The sequence below is a fragment of the Neltuma alba genome, unplaced genomic scaffold (genome assembly GCF_004799145.2).
Source record: "Neltuma alba isolate B1F8T4 unplaced genomic scaffold, ASM479914v2 tig00010730_pilon, whole genome shotgun sequence".
Taxonomy (NCBI): domain Eukaryota; kingdom Viridiplantae; phylum Streptophyta; class Magnoliopsida; order Fabales; family Fabaceae; genus Neltuma; species Neltuma alba.
The window spans coordinates 19,424-38,846 of NW_021635559.1; positions in this window are offsets into that span (position 1 = coordinate 19,424).

Below are 19,423 nucleotides of genomic sequence, written 5' to 3' on the forward strand. Positions count from 1 at the left end.
CAAAAGTCAACCTCTAGACATTCGACTTTGACTTTCCCTAGATAGTATGTAAATAGGCTTTAAATTCCATTAAAGCCAACCTCTTCGCTTTCTGGGAACGGAATTATTTTTAAAACCTATGATAATTCCTCAAGTATCTTCCCCTATTTTCTTTTAATTATCTGAGGCCTCCCTATACTTTAAATAATTCCTTTTTAATAATATTCCAAATCAATCAAAACCCTAGGAATTCCACAGATTCCTTCCACGGGCATTTTCGTCATTTTTATCCTCATACAAGCCTTTAAACCTTATTCCTATTTTTTTGGAATTTTTCTGAAGTGTTCAGGCCTTAACCTACCATTTTCCATTTTCTAGGATTTTCGGGCATAATTTCTATTTTTACTGCTACCAGCCCGAAACTTTGCAGAATTATAATTTTGCCCCTATTTGGCTTAACCTCAAAATTCACCTTATTAAGGCCTCCAACATAACCTTTGGCCTATATTCATCTCTATTTCATATTCCTGGGCCCCGAGACTTCATTTGAGCCTCCAACTTTCTTTTTTCACAGTCCCAAAAAATTTTCTCTTTGCAATTTAGTCCCTAAGAATCCCTCTGTCCCTCTAGGGAACCTTTAGGACCTCTGCCAAAAGGGGTCTGGTAGTCTACCTATTTCAGGCTAATTTTGGTACTTCTAGGCTTGAAATTTGGGATATGACATATTGCCTGGTCTTATGTGATATATTTCTCCCTTCAGTAATGTTGACTAATGACCTAAGTCTTCTTGCAGTGCCATCTAATATAATTTACTAAGAAATAGTTATTTTTATTTATTATTTCCAAGCCCCTCATTGGTATTTGCCATCGATTAATATTTGGTCAGACCTCGTTCTGTAGCAACTAACCAATTCATCACCCAAAATTTTTTTTGTAAAATTACACGCAATTTATCCAAAATCAATAGACAATATATTTGTGAGTAGATTCCCTAGACAAATTTTGGGGATTCCACACGGTATATTATGGAAATTGTATTCTTTTTTGTTGTAATCCACACATTAAATATAGAGCATTGTCTCACAATCTAATTTAAAGTAAAAACTAAATTCATCAAAACTCTCATAAATTTTGTATTGTACGAATGACCCCCTTAACCTCAAAACTTGATAATACATTCACAAAGTGCGTCAATGTTCTTCAGCAAAGAAAACATTTGACTCAAGTGATAAGACAGATGACCATAATCATAACTACGATAGAAGCAATACAAACGCCTTATATATACAACAGGAATTAATTTTTTAGGGTATATTCTTGGACAGAGCTAAGGGACTTCATAATTGGTGAGGTATTGCATTTTAACCATGCAGTGCTGTGCTAGTTTGTCAATTATGCAAGCAATCGATGAGCGCTCAAAATTCTGGATGATCAGACTCGAAAATGACTCTGGTCGCGTCCTGGTAACCAATGACAAATTTAATTCCTATTTTTGAAATGGCATGTATAAACAGTAAAAATTAAACCATCATTATTCCATGCTCATGCTTTCGATACCATCTAATAGATAATCTAAAATCATAAAAACTCATTACCCTGGAAGTCTATTATGCGGACAAACTTGAGGAGCACCAGAATATTGGTTTTATGAGGGAGCTGATTATATCCATGGTATGCAAGCCACACTAGGGCATCTCGGATACAGCACTGAACTTCAAAACCACTAGGAAACAAATAAATCAATCTAAATAACTGACAGGATTGGTGAGTAGGAACATAGGCGGTAAAAATCAAAGCGAAACCTTTGATTTGTAAGAGTAAATCTCAATTCCCATTTTTGGTGTGCTCCACGATAGGTCAAACGGATTGGCTAAACATCTTCCATGAATCTAGTTAGATCTAAAACATCAATAAAACCCAGGTTAGGCAAATGGTAAAGAATGTAAACAGCTAAAAGGTACAATAAATCAATACCTGTGAGACGACGTTCCGCAGTATGACTCATCCTCGAAGAGCATGAAGCAAAAATTGGGTATTGAGGCATTGGGATTGATATTAGAGAAAATTCAATTTTTATGGTGTAAGCAGGAACTATATTCCATCTTAATATGATGGGGAATGCATTGGAGTTTGCACGTGCCATGACATGGTGAAGATCATATGAGAAACCTTCCACTAAAGCTGGCCAATTTTGATGCATAAGCTACATAAGGTCTGTGCTGCAAGTGGATACCCGCATTGAACCCTAAAATCAGAACAACAATCAACCATTAACCTCATCTCTAGAGAGAACTCATAACCACTAGAAAACCTCTCACAAGGCAATAATGGTATCTGTAAGCATAAAAATAATAAACCTCACTATCAACCACAATTGCATTGAAAGACTTGATGTGCCACTCAAAATTTTCATCCACAACCCAGAATTTACACAACACTCGTATTCATATGTTGCAGTGATGCTTATTACTATTGATCTTTATGAGAGGAGAAAATGAAATGTGCTTCATATTTCAATTGAGAACAAGCTGAGGAGAGAACCCGAAGTTCAGAGGATCATCAATCAACAATCATCAAGCTCATGTAAGGCGACTCTTGTCCTGCACAAAATGGCCTGATTGTTTTGTTAGCATATAAATAATGTAAGTTCTGCAACTAAATGCCACACCAGTACTGAAGAGAAGTTAATGTTTTTGTTCCTATCTGTTCCATGGCTCTGTTTCCCGTGTTCATTTCATTCACTTGCTTATGCATGAACCTATGTTGGTGTTCATCTTCCTCTTTAATACCTAGCCTTAATTTGTATTTATTGGCATCATTTAGTTTTATGCATTCTAATTTAATCGCACTGTTTTATGCACATAAATGTCGTTAATTTATATCTTAGGCTTAAATTGTGCTGAAAAGTGTTTTCAATGACTATTAAACTATCAATCAATAATTAATTAAATAAGAATGAAGCAAAAAGTTTATTATGCTTTAATAGGGAATTACTGTTAAAAAGTGTTTTCAATGACTATTAAACTATCAATTTTCTGGATTTGTATGAAATATACGGGGATTATCTTATAGATAAGACAAGAGAAGTAAATCTTATTCAATATTCAAAATTAAAAAATCTAAAAATATAAATATCATCCAAATTCCCAACATCAATGAATAAGAACTCCTCATATGTTGAAATATAAAATAAATAAATGTGAAACATTCACTACTCTTAATTTGCTGCAAATAAATATCTACACTCACATTCATTTAACAGTTATTGATCCATTAACATATTGATTGAATTTTTTAATTTAATCGTACTGTTTTATGCACATAAATGTCGTTGCTTTATTTCTTAGGCTTAAAATGTGCTGGAAACTATTTTCAATGGCTATTAAACTATCAATCAATAATTAAATGTGAATGAGGGAAAAAGTTATTATATTTTAATGGGAAATTATTGTAGTTTAGGAATTTTCTGGATTTGGATGAGGTATGTTGGAATTATCTTATAGATAATAAAAGAGAAGTAAATCTTATTCAATATTCAAAATTTAAAAATTTAAAAATATAAATGTGATCCAAATTCCCAATATCAATGAATAAGAACTCCTCATACGCTAAAATATAAAATAAATAAATATGAAACATTCACTACTCTTATTTTGTTGCAAATAAATATCTACGTTCACATTCATTTAACAGTTATTGATCCATTAACATATTGATTGAATTTTTTGATATATATTGATTATTGATGATTACTGTAGTGATATCTAGATCCATTAACATATTGATTGAATTTTTTTAATATATTTGCAAATCTCTGAAATTGCAATAATATTTTGCGTGCTTATCTGAGAATCAAAGTGATCTCTTTACAGCATATAAAGTTCAAGAATAGTAGCGACAAGATCCGGGGTGCTACAATGGAATCCATGATGAGAAACATACAAAGAGAACACAAAAACAACCATACTGGTAGAGGAAACTCGACAAGAGGGAATACAGACTCAACTTCAATGCAAAAGTTGGTACACCCTAAAATGAGACCCACATCACCTAATCAATAGGCGGGGCACAAGCCTTAGGAGCAATAATCTCCAATCGATAGCACTTTGATATGTTCTTCAAGGATTTAAAATCTGGATGTTTTGAGTTGAAGAGCACATGAGTAGTATTTTCATAATTTACCAGGAATTTGATACTTGCCAGAACCATGCCAAACATTATTAGATACACGAGGTAACATCGATCAAAACAACACCCATAAAGCAAAAACAAAAATCCTGTGCAAAGTATGAACAAAAATATCACCCTTGATTTTGACCATCTAAACAAACTCAATTACCACAACCACAAGAGTGTGATCGCCAAGCATTAGATAGTGATTATATGCAAACCATGCTGGTGAATCGCACAAGCAATACTGAATGTAATGATCACTTAAAAAATGACAGGAAAAATTGATGAGAACAATAATTCCCTCAAATTAGAAGTAAAATGCATGAGAAATGTAAAAAATTAACCACCTAGAATCCCTCAAGCCAAACCTCCCATCTTTCATTATCACCGTCAGTAACCAACGCGAGCCTACCCGCATCTTCCATAAACCCAACAATATCTGAAGGGTAGAATAAAAAATATCACCACAAATAATGGAAGTTAAAAGTAAGCTGCAAAATTACAATTTTGGTCTAAAGTCTACGGGGGATGAATCTATGCTGCAACCACTAAATAGACTTACGTATTAAATGCCTCTCCACTGTATGCCCAAGGCACATATACCAAAGATTAAATAGCCTAAATTCAGGCCTAGCCACTGAAATGGGAGAAAAGTATATTCTTGTCTATGTAAGCGAGACCAAGTTCCACAACACAGGCACTGGGAAGAGACCCGCATTAACCCTTGCACTGATAGACTAGAGCACATAAGAATAACCCTTAGATAATAACGGCCAAAGACAATTCATTAAGAACATATTTTCTATGCCACGTAAAAACCATAACAATACCCTACACCAGGAGAGAAGAATGACACATGAGGATACATGAATCATAAACATCAAAAGGATCAAAAGACAAGTCATGAATCAATAGGTACCTCACAATTGGCAATAATGGCATTCAAAGATTTAACATGCCGGTCAAAATTCTCATCAAATACCCAAAACTTACATAGGACACAAATATGGACATTCCAGTCAAGGGCATCGGAATCCACATGAGCAAGAGGGAAGACCTCTAAATTCTCCATCACCAAACAATAATAGCAACCAAAAGTAGTGACGGTGTGACCACCAAACCACGACATACGAATTTATACCCTCAAATTAATTATAAGCCTCACCCACTATCATTTATTGAACCCATAGAATAAGGAATTGCATGACTCTCAAGGTGACCATCATGAACCCTAACACTAATCAACCACCCACCATTCAGCCCTTTAAGTCGAAAAGAAAAAGTCACCATACTCAAGTGGGAGTCCTTTGAATTGGATTTGCATAATAACATGTTCCTCCTAATATTTTAATTTCACCATGTATAAATTCCTGCACCGATTTATGTTCCCCACAAACCTATTCCCCAACTCCCACAAAGCATAAATTCCTACATTGATTAATGTTCCCCACAAGCTCATTCCCCTTAAATCTCTCACCCCTCAACATTTGGTAAACATCTGGGAAAACAAACAATTAGATGCCATGAGCCTATAGATGGAAGACACGTGGACCAATCACAAAGCACTCACCATATTTATAGTATATATCGATATCTAAAATCTACACGTAGTTGATTACAAAATAGGAAAAACCATCTTCTAAGTATCTGAGCTTTTCCTTGAATTTTGATTTGGTACATTTACCGTTTTCTCTCTTTAATAACCTGTTTAATTTTGTTTAAATAAAATTAAATAAATCATTTTTATTATTTATCTTAAAAGAATAATTATTCATATATAGATGGGATTATTATTATTTATCCATATACTTGCATATTAAAGCTTTTCCTATTTAAATATTATTTTAATTATGATCATTCTAATTTTAGATTTACATCGACTGGAACCATTGATGTTTAAACTATTGTCTCAGCTTGTTTCTTTGACTAATTCAATTTTCAATATTATGATTTTCTTCACCAACTAAGAATTCTCCCTCTATAAATGAATAATTATTTCGTAATTAACTAATCATAGATTTTTGATATTTTATATCAAATCTACAAATATTTTATATTTATTAATTTATTTTATATATTTTTCTTAATTTTAAGAACTACCTCCAATCTTAAATATAAGATCTAGCTTTCAACATAAATTAAATTACAAATTAGATGCTTTATTTAGGACAGAAAATAGTGTTAGGATATAAAAAAAATCTTTATACAAAGTCTACTTATATTTCTTTTATTTTGTTGGAAATATAGAATAAAAGGAAAAATGAAAAAAGAGTAGATGGTGACAGAGGTGTTCATAGAGTCCGGTTGCCTGTTATGCCTGCCCAAGTCTGCAAAAAAATGCCCAGCCTGTCACATTCAGTATATGGCATTTAGGAATAATGAATATTCCTAAATAATTAAGGGTCAAAAATGACAAGAAGAAATAGAAGAATTTTGGCGGAAAATAATTATTATAGTTTTCCAAGCCAATTATGAAAAGTTTGACTAATTAAGGAAAATTGGTCAAGAATAATTATGGAAAACTATTTCCAAGCCTTAGAAAATTAAGAAAAAACAAGGAAAATGTTCCTTGAGAATTATATGAGATTATAAAATTATTTTTATGACCAAATTACCCTTAGAGAAATTACAAAGGAATTTAAGGGCGATTTAAGCTAGTTTAAGGCCTTTTATTTGAAAAATTCCAAATAAATATTTTAAGGAGAATAAAATCCCAAGAAAATTCCTATGATATTCCAAGGAATTATGAGAGATTATGAATTAAAAGAAGACCCTCAAGTATTCAAGATTTTTCCTAATTCCTTTGAAAAGTGGAAAAATCACTAAAGAGAAAGAAATTAGTTTTCCTTTTCATTTAATTATTGGGAAATTAAATTTGAGACAAAGAGGACAATTTGGAAAGATAAAACTGAGGAGACTAATTTATGGATCTGAGAGAAAATAATTACAGAGGCCAGAGCACTGTAATTACAAAAAGAAATTAAACCCGGAGCAAAAGTGCACCGATAAAGCAAGAAGTAGAGTCTTGCACTTTACTTGGCCTACAAGTTGCCACCTGTCAAGCCACCAATGGAGAGGATTTAAAGTTGCTAAGTGTCAAGTTGCCAATGGAGAGGATTTGACTTTTGAAATAAATTTCATTTGGCATTAAGTTAATTAAGAAAGAGGATTAAGATTAAGTAAGCATTTGACACATGGCATAGCATTAAATGTTAGTGGTTGGGATATTTTGTGCACTTAAATGAGCTCCTCCTCCCCCATTTTTCTGAATGTGTTTCGGCCAAGAGAGAGCTAGAGAGGAAAAGGAAGAACTTCAAAGGGAGACCAAGGAAAAGGCATCAACTTTAAGCATACAAGTGAGAATCAAGGTTAGTTTACGATTCCAAATGGTTCCTTGCCTTGTTTGCTTGAGTTGTCTAGTTGAAATTTCTGGTTTTCTTCCTTCTTTAGTGCTGGTCAAAATATATAATAAGTGAGGGGGGAAGTTTTACTGTTCAATCTTGCTAGAACACTTCAAAGCATGATAGATCCTAGTGGTTACAAGGGGTTGTAGGTTATTTTTGAAGTGTTTTCTTTGTTATGTAACAAGTAGACCATTTCGGCCAAAGCAAGAGCTGGACCCTAGGATGTGTTTTTCATAGTTTTGAAGCTTTCATTGTGTTCAAAATGAAAAATGGTGTAGGGTAAACCTAAAGAACAAGTGTTGGAAGCCATAGAATCAAAGTTGTAATTTTTGGATAATGAACCATTTTGGTTTGGCCAAGCTGAAACTGGAAGAGGGGATTTTATTTTGTTAAATCCAAGTAGATAATTGGAATATACATGAAAAATCATGTAGGAATGAGTTAAGAGGGAATTTTTAGGATTTATGGAAACTAACTCTAAAAATTCAAGAACAAAGATGGAAGCTTTAAGGGGTTTAGGAGTTACCTGAGTTATGTTGTTGATTTTTATAGGGAATGATTGATGATTCTTGCTGTCCTTTTTATGGATTGCCATGTTAGGGTTTGGCATTTGTGGAAGCAAGAAAGGAGGACAAGAAAATCAAAGAGCATTGGATTAAGGTAGTAAGATTTAATTGACCTTAATGTTGAGTGTTGCATTGATTGCTATGCAATTTCATGTGCTATTATATGGTCAAGCTAGATGATGATGATGATGATGATGATTGTGTAGCTATACTCCTTACTTTATGTGCCTTGGCTATTGCATATTAGAGTGCTACATGTATGAGGTAACGTAGTTCCCTATTAATAGAAAAAGGTTAGAATGCTTGTAATTGATGCATGTTGATATTTTGGTTGATTAATCTTGCTATTGGGATTTCATTGAAATCTCATCCCCCATATGTAACCTAATATTTTAGGGACTAAATCATCAAAAGGGAGGCTGCAAATCCAAGGATAAATATGGTGATGAGCCATGAGGAAATATTATATTTGGTTATGTATAAGCATGTATGGTTGGTGCTGTAATCCCTAAGCAAGATGCCAAATTAGAGGCACGTTTTATTAAGTTACTGAACAAATTTCTACTCAACATTTGACATGATTAAAGTTGATGTCATGAGCTTCAAATCAATAGGAAGCACGTTAAAAATGGTCAGCTACACGATTTTAAATAATTTTTCAAAATTAAGGTTCAAAATCTGGAAAAAGGATTTTTGTCAAATGGATAGAGGTGACTTTCACAAAACCCTGATACTTTTTCAAATGGAGTTGGTTTTTAAGATTATTTTTTCTTGAAAGAGCATTCAAAGAGATTTTTATAGAATTTTGAACTACTCCATTTTGATTTTTCTAGATTAAGTTATGAATTTTTGAAGTTGAGACAGAAAACTGGACTTTTACCCGATGAACAGTAAAAATATGAAAATAAGCTTTTTTCATGGATTTTTTAGCCCAAGACCATCCAAGGTGGTCTAAAACGGTTTTAATTAAACCCAAAGTGGATCTGATAGTAAGGTGTGATATTTTTGGTATCAGAGCGAAGGTTCTAGCATAGGATAGAATGCTCTGCTTAGTTAATATGTCAGTTAAAAGAAAAAGTGACATATTGTTGCAGGAGAATACTATTGTCTATTTATTCGATGGTTCGACTATTATAATGCAGGACAAAGTAGAATGGCTTGTTGTGGCCGCAATAGTGACTCAGAGGATTCAATTGACCAAAGGAGACTAGGAGAACCTTTCCCTCAATGGTTCAATGAGGATGAGGACTAAAGCCTTGTAGCAGATTTCTACTATGATACCTTATGGGAGAGTAACCCTCTGCCTGACATAGCCACAGGTGGTTCTAATGATCCTCAAAGGATTAAGGTCATTGAAATATTTGATGATGACGGAGCTGGACCTAGTGAAGTCAAACCACTTCCAATTGTGAAGAATTTCACACCATAAAGACCTAGCTAAGGATTTTAAGAAGAGGGGCTAGTGCATTAAGACCAACGAGAATCAGAATGCCCATGTGTACCTGAGATATCTGGAGGATATCTGGAAGCTCTACTATTATGTAACTAGGGAAGATGCTACCCTAGAGATGATGGACTGGATATTAGCATTGTTTAGAGTACTCCCTCAGACCTGGCTTTGGAAAAATGGTGTGAGAGACATTTGTAGTCGAATGGATAGTGTAAGCAATTGAAAGACACGTAGCGGAAAATAACTTTAAAATTTTCAATCTCTTGTCCGGATCTACCAATTGTGTTTAAGTCAAGTAGTAAGAGGTGTTACCTACGGTATTCGAATCGTCAGTGGCTCGGGGATTCTGACGTTTGGGATGCCTATGCTCTCCTTTTGTTCGTGAGAAGTCGACAACTCAGATCAGCTTCCTCTACCGATATCCACACTAACAGCGTTCCAATCATGAACGACGTGCTAGCGCCTCTTGTCCTTCTAGGGCTTTTCGAGAATCCGTCCTCACTGTTTCTATTTTGGCTGTTTCTTATCTGTAAACCTTTTGCTCTCTCACACCTTTTTAAAACCCTAGCTCCTAAATATCAAATATATAGGATGCTATCGGTATTATGAAGGATATTGGATTTCAGAATTAATCCTGAATTAATTTCCAAATTAATACAATATCATATATTGCGTAATCTGATAAGAAATCAATTAAATAAATACAGTTTATATATTAAATCCGTCCTACAGATTTAATTCACCTATTCATTTAATTCAAAATAAAGATATGACGGAATTATATCTGATTTATTCTAATAAATCAAATTTGAGATATTATATTATACCTTATCAATTTAAAAATGATATAGATTTAATTTATCCTTATAAATCAAATCTTATAAATATCTCTTATATCATATAATATATATACGCAAATATATATATACACGTCCACCCTAGATTATTCATTGAATCTGGACATATCTTAGATTCAATGAATCTGGACATCATAGCTCGTGTTGGGCTATTTTGTGTGCGACCCTGTAGGCCCATATGAAGTTGGCAGTGGGCCATTTACTATAATGACTCACAAGTCGTAAGCGGTCTCTAGCAAGACATCATGACTACCCAAATCATATGAGGAACGATGAACGATGTAACCTTTCATACAACCATATCACGTCTCTTTTGTCACACGACATTTTGGTCATGGATGAGGCATGGAGAACGTCATCCTCCTATTCCTGACCGTTACTTTCTCGATCCTTGAGTAGTCTGAGTATAGAAATGGAACTACCTTTCCATTATAGTATGGCCATACATTTCTCAGACTCACTCATCGAGGGGCCCAGTAATATCTCTCTACGAATGTGAGGGACAAATTCCATCTTGACCATTCACATTCCTCCATATGAAAAACCACTAAGCCTAAACATAGTCTTTATGATCACTCGGTCAAAAGTGACTTTTGACTAGGTCAAAGCTGAGCGTTTCTCATGTAGGAATCCATGATGATCCCAGGTCAAAGGGCATAGGGACATGGTTTGTATATGAGAGAAGCTTATGACTTAACCGATGCAGCTCTCTCATAGCGGGTCGGTCTAACACCTTGTACTCTTACATGTGCCTATGACTTTGATTTGTATCTCTATACATCTTCAAAGTCATACTGATCTTATTTCATCTCTGCTCCCACATAGATGACCGACCAGGGACATTTAGGATAAAATCATGAGTTATCCAAGGATAGTCATCACAGTAAACATGCAAATAATATGATAACATAATTAAGAAATTCATAAATCAACAATGTTCATAACACAATGATTGGCCCCTAGGGCACAATTTCCAATAGATAGTGCCAGCTTTAACGATCTCATTGATGCCCTTGAGGTCTTTGTAAGGAATGCATTTCCTTGAGTAAATGTAGAAGACTGGACCCTGATGACGACGGATATGCTCCCATTCATACGCTGACAGTAGAATGAGTTCTATCGCTTGGATCAGACATAGGGATCTGATGTTGAGTTAATGGACCCAGAGCCTTGAGAGTTTTACTATTCCCCAATTTGGGTAGTCAGTTGGACTTTTGTAGCAATGACGGAAGACTTGTATTGTTACAGCTAATCGTAGTAGGTTAGTTTGGTATGTTTGATGGCTATATACGTTTGTAAGATGGTTATGTATGTTAAACTATATTACTGTGACTGATGACTGATGCTTGAATGATATATTATGAATGCATATGTTGTTAAATAAAATCCAAGCATGTTATTTATTTCATGTTCCTTGGATATGCTATTTGTTTAGTTAGCATAGTAGTTAGAACCCGATGAAATGCTTTACCGGAGCGACCCTCAAGACACAACGTAAAGGTCCCTCCTGATCTGCTATAATTAATTTTGGATCGCTTAGAATCACAATAAAAGGCTATTGAAGGGATGAGGACGGCGCAAACTAGCCAGGAACAAGGAAGCAACGCTGCAATAACAGTAGCGGTAGCAGCGGCAGTGGCTAACCTCTCCAGGAGGTAGCCAGAGGAAGAAAGCTCAGCAGCACAAGCAACAGAACATTTGCCTAGATTGGTAATGCTAGCAGTAGACCCCGACAGCATCCGGCAGTGGATGACTCACTTTTATGTTAGTGGCAGTCTCACCCAAGAGGGGGGTGAATTGGGTGAGTTAAAAAAATGCAGAATTAAAAATAAATACTATCGGAAACAGAGAGTGTAAGTTTAGGAAGATTTCACCGTAGAGAGACAAACACAAGGGTTATGCTGGTTTAGTCTTAACCACTTGACCTACGTCCAGTCCTCAAAACACCTCTGAGTATTTCACTATCTTCTAAGATTGATCGGGCTCTTGGCACCTCAGTACAGTAATTGATTCACTCAATCACTCCCCCTTACTTCCCGTAAGGTTACAAACCCACTCAAGAGTCCACACTCTTGAGTATCACACTAATGTAATCAATGATAAGTGAGTAATCTCTCTTACAGAGTGTATAGATGATAAACACTGATGCTCAGTAAAATTGAAAGAACAAAGTATTGAATGTAATACTAAATGATCACAGATGGTAGCTCAGGTATTCAATTCCGTTCATTAATGCTTCTTCGCGCCTTTTATAATTGAGGTTGTTAAGTAATCGTTAGACGGAAGAGCTTCTAGCCGTTGTGACTCCGATTGCGTGTTTTCCCAGTTACAACTGTTCCGCCATTAATGCTTCTAGGCTTCTGACACAGTAGGTTACAGGCTACATAATCAACCGTTGAAGAGCCATTGTGATTTCTCTTCGTAATCTGCAACAACACTTTTAACTTCAATAAGTTAATCTTTGCAATGTAAACCTTAAGGTAGAACTGAACAGATGATAAAATGATTATTCATTGTATTCAGGTGGAATCAAAAAGTCTGTTAAATATGCATAATAACAATTTGGACATTCTTGATCGATCGATCAGGTTATCGATAATCAGAGTGAAAGCTTTTTGAATCAGTTAAATAAGATTATCAATCAAGTGATGGATCATTGATTTATCAATCAAGTGATCGATAAAATGTAGCAGAGACACTTATGCTGATATGTGAACCAGAGAAAGATCAGAGTCACTTTGTTTATAAATCACTTAGCAAAATGGTCAAGATGATCATGCATGCTAAAAATAGTTTGGAAGAAAATAGAGAGTTGAATTTGAGAACTATCATAGCTAATTGAAATAGAACTGGAAAAGTAACGTGATCGAACAGTTTATCGAATACTTGTTGATCGATCAGATAATCGATAATTCAAGTGTTACAAAAATGAAACTTCAGTTCATGTTGATCGATCACATTATCGATAAACTCATGATCGATAATGTTATCGATAAATACCATGTGAAAAGCATTCTGTGAAGAATAAGGATTAATTGGATTTATCGAATAGGTGATTGATCAGTGAGTGTTCGATCAGGTTATCGATAAACTGTGAAATAAAGATTTTGTTCTGAAGCTATTTATCGATCATGTTATATGAAAAAGTACTATGCAGAAAGGTTCAATTATCGATAATGTTATCGATAACTTGGTTATAGAAGAACTAAGTATGAGCAGATAAAACACTGATTATCGATCATGTGATCAATAACTTGGTGATCGATAAGGTTATCGATCAGCAGCTATATGAGTACCTGCATTCAGAGAGTTAGTGAACAATGTTCAATCATATTATCGATAAATAAATGATCGATAATGTGATCGATAAATGGTGACAAAATCAATGTACAAAACGAGTATAGTGTATTACCATTTATCGAAGTCTTCATCGATAACTGATTTATCGATCATGTGATCGATAAATGCACTCTGGATTTGGTTCTCTTTATCTATTGCTTGTTCGATTATCTTACATTATCGATCAAGTGATTGATAATTAATTGTAAACTTGTATAACTTCTATGTTAGCGATAATCGATCATTTTATCGATCAACGGACTATCAAACAACTTATCGATCAAAATATCAGTCATATTACTGGTTTGTACTGACAATTTATCTGATAGCTAATCAATAAATACTTGATCGATCAGATGATCGATCAACACACTGAACTACTTTAATCTAACTTTGTTATCATCAAAACCATAATCCTAACATTCTCCCCCTTTTTGATGATGACAAAACATAAGTAAGAGATAACATCAGAAACATCAATAATTAAGACATTAAACAGATTCACAGCAATAAATAATCGATGAGAATGCAAACTGTTAAATGTAAGCTATCAAAACATGTTAGCAGCCAAAATATATCAATAACAGCATCAAAGTACAAAAATGACAGAAAAAACTAAACAAAAAAAAATCTAAACAGCTAATCAACATCAGTTTTCTTCTCCCCCTTTTTGTCAGCATCAGATGAGGGGGAAGGAGTAGGGACAGAGGGAATGGTCAAGGGAATAAGAAGAGGGGGAAGGCGAGAAAGTGGAGAAAATGATGGAAAATGTAAGGAGGGAACTGGTTGAGGGATTGTGATGAGAGCAAGAGTGGTAGAGGTAGTGACAGAGATAGATGGGACAGAAAGAGAAGTGGAAATAAGAGAAGTGGGTAAGGGAGAGGAAGGAGGTGCAGGCTCAGGGTGAGGAGGAGAGGGTAGATGAAATAAGAGGTCCTCATCGCTGAAACTTGTGCTGGGGGTAGTGAAGTTGCTGCAGAGAGAAGCTACCATCCCTTTGAGCTCTCTAATTTCTCTATCCACTGAATCAAATCTCTCTGAAACTTCTTTTTCCAAAACCACCATGGCTTGTCGGTGAAGGTCCAAGATTTTGGAAATGCCCTCAAACTTCCTATCAGAGATTTCCCCATACTCTCTAACAGTGATGTGCACTCTATTTTCAAACGCTTGAAGCTCAACCTGAAATATCTCCCTGAGTGATCTCTCCATAAAAGATGGTCTAGGGGCATGAGATGGAGCTGCAGTGGATTCAGCCTCATCCTAAGTCCGAGAGATACTTGCAGCTGGTTGCTTCCCTTTATCCTTCTGAGAGATTTTCTGTGATGGCTTGAAGGGAACAGAAATCCGCATCTTATTGAGCTGTGTGAGACCAAAAGCAGGAACCTTGGTCTTGAGTTCTCCAAGCTCAAATGGGGCAATATTATGTGCCTGAAGGAGGTAGGTGGCTAGTTGAGGGTAGGGAATCGGGGTGGATTTGGACTTGTTAAGGACAAAGTCCTTCATCTCAGTGTAGATAAGATCCCTAATATTGATCTTCTCCCCACTAATAATCTAAGCTAGAAGAAGATAGTCATCCTGAGTGAGGTGTGAGAAACTTCCAGATTTATTTACCATGCTCCCAAAGTAGATGTAATGGATTATCTAATAAAAATCACACATCTGCTTGGGAGGGAAATTCAGCTCACCAGGGTAATCATCACTCTGCATTAAAATTCTGTAGGCTTTTACCTCATTCATGTCTCCCCCTCTCACAAATTCTTGAGTCCCTAGTAGCTCATTTAATTTGGCACTTGTGAGTTTGAATGATTTGCCTCTCAGTGTGACCCTCAAGTAGTTTTCTATAAGATTGTCCTTATCATCATACTCTTCTACTGATTCCATATTATAGTAGAATCTTTTAACTACCTCAGGACAGTATTCACCACCAATGATTAACCAATTTGAATAATGCTGTAGTGGGTCACCTAGGTCGAGATTAATCTGTTTGTTTTTCTTCAGACTCTCTATGTCCACAGATACCACAGGGTAGAATTTTCTATTGGCAAAATCAGCTTTATACTTTGCTATATTAACTTCACTATCAAGATTGCCAATTAACAACTCAGAGAACTCAGTTGATATACCTTCAGGGGGAATTTGCCGCGTGAGCCCTTCACTTGGCCTTTGCTTTTTCTTCCTCGGTTGCTTAGGAATGGGTATTCTCAACGCAGTCTCCACAGCTTTTTGAACTGAGATGCCATCATCTGACTCAGTTTCCGATTCCTCAGTGACTATCGGCAACTTGGATTTGGACCGGGGAGATTTTCTTGGAGGGACCGGTTGCTCTTCAGTCCGACTTTCTCGGATTTTCAGAACACCTTTCTTCTTTGATGATTCTTCCCTCACTTTCAGTCTATATCGCTTCCGAGTGCCCGAAGGAGTAGTGTCGCTTGATTGGATTTGCTTCTTCGACCCTTCTTCCCTTTCCACATTCGGTTGTTTTACTCGCGCCATTTCTGAGGTACTGAGGAATTTCTGAGAAATTGAACGGTTGAAATGATGTGTTTTGAGCTCGATGAAGGTCGAAAAGGTAGTAGTGATGGATTCGAGTGGAAGAGAGCTTGGAAACTTAATAGAACAGTGATTCTTGACCGTTGCGAGAAATAGGGGATGGGTAATGTTCGAGTTAGGGCTCGATAACTGATAGAGGGGTTTCAAAAAATTACCGTTATAAACTTTAGAATTATCGATCATATTATCGATCAACTGATGGTTGATCACGTGTTCGATAAATATGAAGAACACATATGAACACAGAGTAGAATTATCGATCAAGCAATTATCGAACATGTTATCGATAAAATTAGTAACAGAAACGCATACCTGGTTTAGTTTATCGATCATTTGATTGATAATCTATTTATCGATCAGCTTATCGATTAACGCTTACCAATTCTAAGAGAAATGTCTTAAAGCCTTGAGGTTCCTGATCGATGTTCTGATCGATAATGCATTTATCGATCAGCTTATCGATAATCATCATGCTGGAATACTTTCTTTCCTCCACAAGCTGGATTTATCGATCAGGTGATCGATAAATTGTTTCCTCTTGTCTTCATAATTATTGATCATTTGTTCGATAATTTCACACTCTGTTTACCTCTGTTTTTCTTTGACAAAACAGAGCTTCCTACAAAACAAATTTCTATCTACTCCAATGCTTAAGTTAGTTATCTAATCATCAAAACATTAAATTTAAATATTGAAATTTAAGAGATAATGTGAGATTTCTTACAACTCATTGGGATTTACCATTCCCAATTCTCTTCGAAAGAAGTTGAACTTCTGTTGATCTAGAGGTTTCGTGAAGATGTCGACTATTTGATATTCAGTGGGGATGGACTCAACCTTTACATCTTTCTTTTGAACATGGTCTTGAATGAAATGATGTCAACATCGATATGTTTAGTTTGGGAATGATGAACTGGATTCTTGGACAGACTTATTGTGCTTGTGTTATCACATAGGATTGGAATCTCTTGTAAGTTGATTCCTAAATCCTGCAGTTGTTGCTTTAACCATAAGATCTGAGCACAACAGCAAGCAGTGGCTACATATTCTGATTCAGTTAAGGAGATTGCCACCGTATTCTACTTTTTACTTGACCATGAGACAAGACATCCTCTGAAAAATTGACATTGTCCACTGGTGCTTTTTCTGTCCATCTTATATCTCCCATGATCCGCATCTGAGTATCCCATTAGATATTCTGCTCCCCTTTTTGGATACCAGATTCCTAAATTCTGAGTTCCTACAAGATATCTGAGAATTCTCTTGACAGCTTCTTCATGTGACTCTTTTGGAGCTGATTGATATCTTACATTCCCACACTGAATTGAATATTTGGTCTACTAGCAGTGAGATATAGTTATGAGCCGATCATTCCTCTATATCTAGTCAGATTCACGTCTTTGCCGTCTTCGTCTACATCAAGCGAGATGGTTGAGCTCATAGGGGTCTTTACACTTTTGGCATGCTCCAGCCCATATTTCTTTAATAACTCCTTCAAATATTTCGTATGGGATATAAATATCCCGTCTTTCTTCTGCTTGATTTGTAATCCCAGAAAGAAATTTAGCTCTCCCATCATTGACATTTCGAACTCTCCCTGCATTAGCTTAGCAAACTCTTGGCAAAGATCTTCATTAGTAGCACCGAAAATAATATCGTCCACATAAATTTGAACAATCAAAAGATCTTTCTTCTTTCTTTTAATAAAAACTGTGGCATCTACTTTGCCTCGTTCAAATCCTTTTTCTATCAGAAAATTGCTAAGTCGTTCATACCAAGCTCTGGGAGCTTGCTTTAAACCATATAAAGCCTTTTTCAGTTTATAAACGTGATCAGAAAAATTTGAATCTTTAAAACCAGGGGGTTGTTCGATAAAGACTTCTTCTAAAATATAACCATTTAAAAATGCACTTTTAACATCCATTTGATACAATTAGAAGTCTTTAATGCAAGCAAACGCTAAAAGTACTCGTATTGCTTCCAGTCTGGCTACTGGAGCATATGTTTCTTCATAATCAATAGCTTCTTCTTGATTATAACCTTTAGCTACCAATCTGGCTTTGTTTTTGACGATTTGTGTAGATTCATCGAGTTTATTTTTGAATACCCATTTGGTGCCTATGACCGGATGATCATTAGGTCTGGGTACCAATTCCCAAACTTGATTTCTCTCAAATTGGTTAAGCTCTTCCTGCATTGCGACTATCCAGAATTCATCGGATAGTGCCTTGTCAACATTGGTAGGTTCAATGTGAGATATGAATGCAGAGAAACGCACTTCATTGAACACTTGTCTCCGGGTTTTAACCCCTTTATTGACTTTACCAATGACTTGTTCCAGTGGATGATCTCGGTTATGTCTCCAGGCCTTAGGCTGCTCTAAATTTTCTTGAGAAGAAGGTTCATTTAGATCATCCCTGTTTTCTGAAAAGGTTTCTGTGGGTAATTTGTTTGAAGACTTGTTCAAATCCAATTTTTGTAAATTTTGAACGATCTCAGCATCATCATCTAGAGGTTTTGAAATTGGTTCGGTTTCAGCAAACACAACATGAATTGATTCCTCAATTGTAAAAGTACGTTTGTTGAAAACTCTATAAGCTTTACTACGATTAGAGTAACCAAGAAATAGACCTTCATCAGCTTTAGGATCAAATTTACCCAAGTTTTCTTTGTTGTTGTTGTGAATGTAGCACTTACTCCCGAAGATCCTTAAATGAGCCAAGTTAGGCTTTCTCCCTTTGTATAGCTCATATGGCGTCTTCTCGAGTAGAGTTCTGATGTAGGCTCTATTGGAGATGTAGCAAGCCATGCTCATTGCCTCTGCCCAGAATACTTGTGAAACTCCTTTTTCGTTCAGCATTGCCCTTGCCATTTCTATGAGCACTCTGTTTTTCCATTTGACTACTCCGTTTTGTTGAGGAGTTCTTGGTGCTGAAAAATTGTGGTCAATTCCATTCTCATCATAGTAGTTAGCAAATTCGTTTTCAAATTCTCCTCCGTGATTAGACTTGATTGACACAATAGAAATACCTTTCTCATTTTGGACCTTTTTGGCAAAAACAATGAATGCATTAAACGTTTCATCTTTAGAGGAAAGAAACAAAG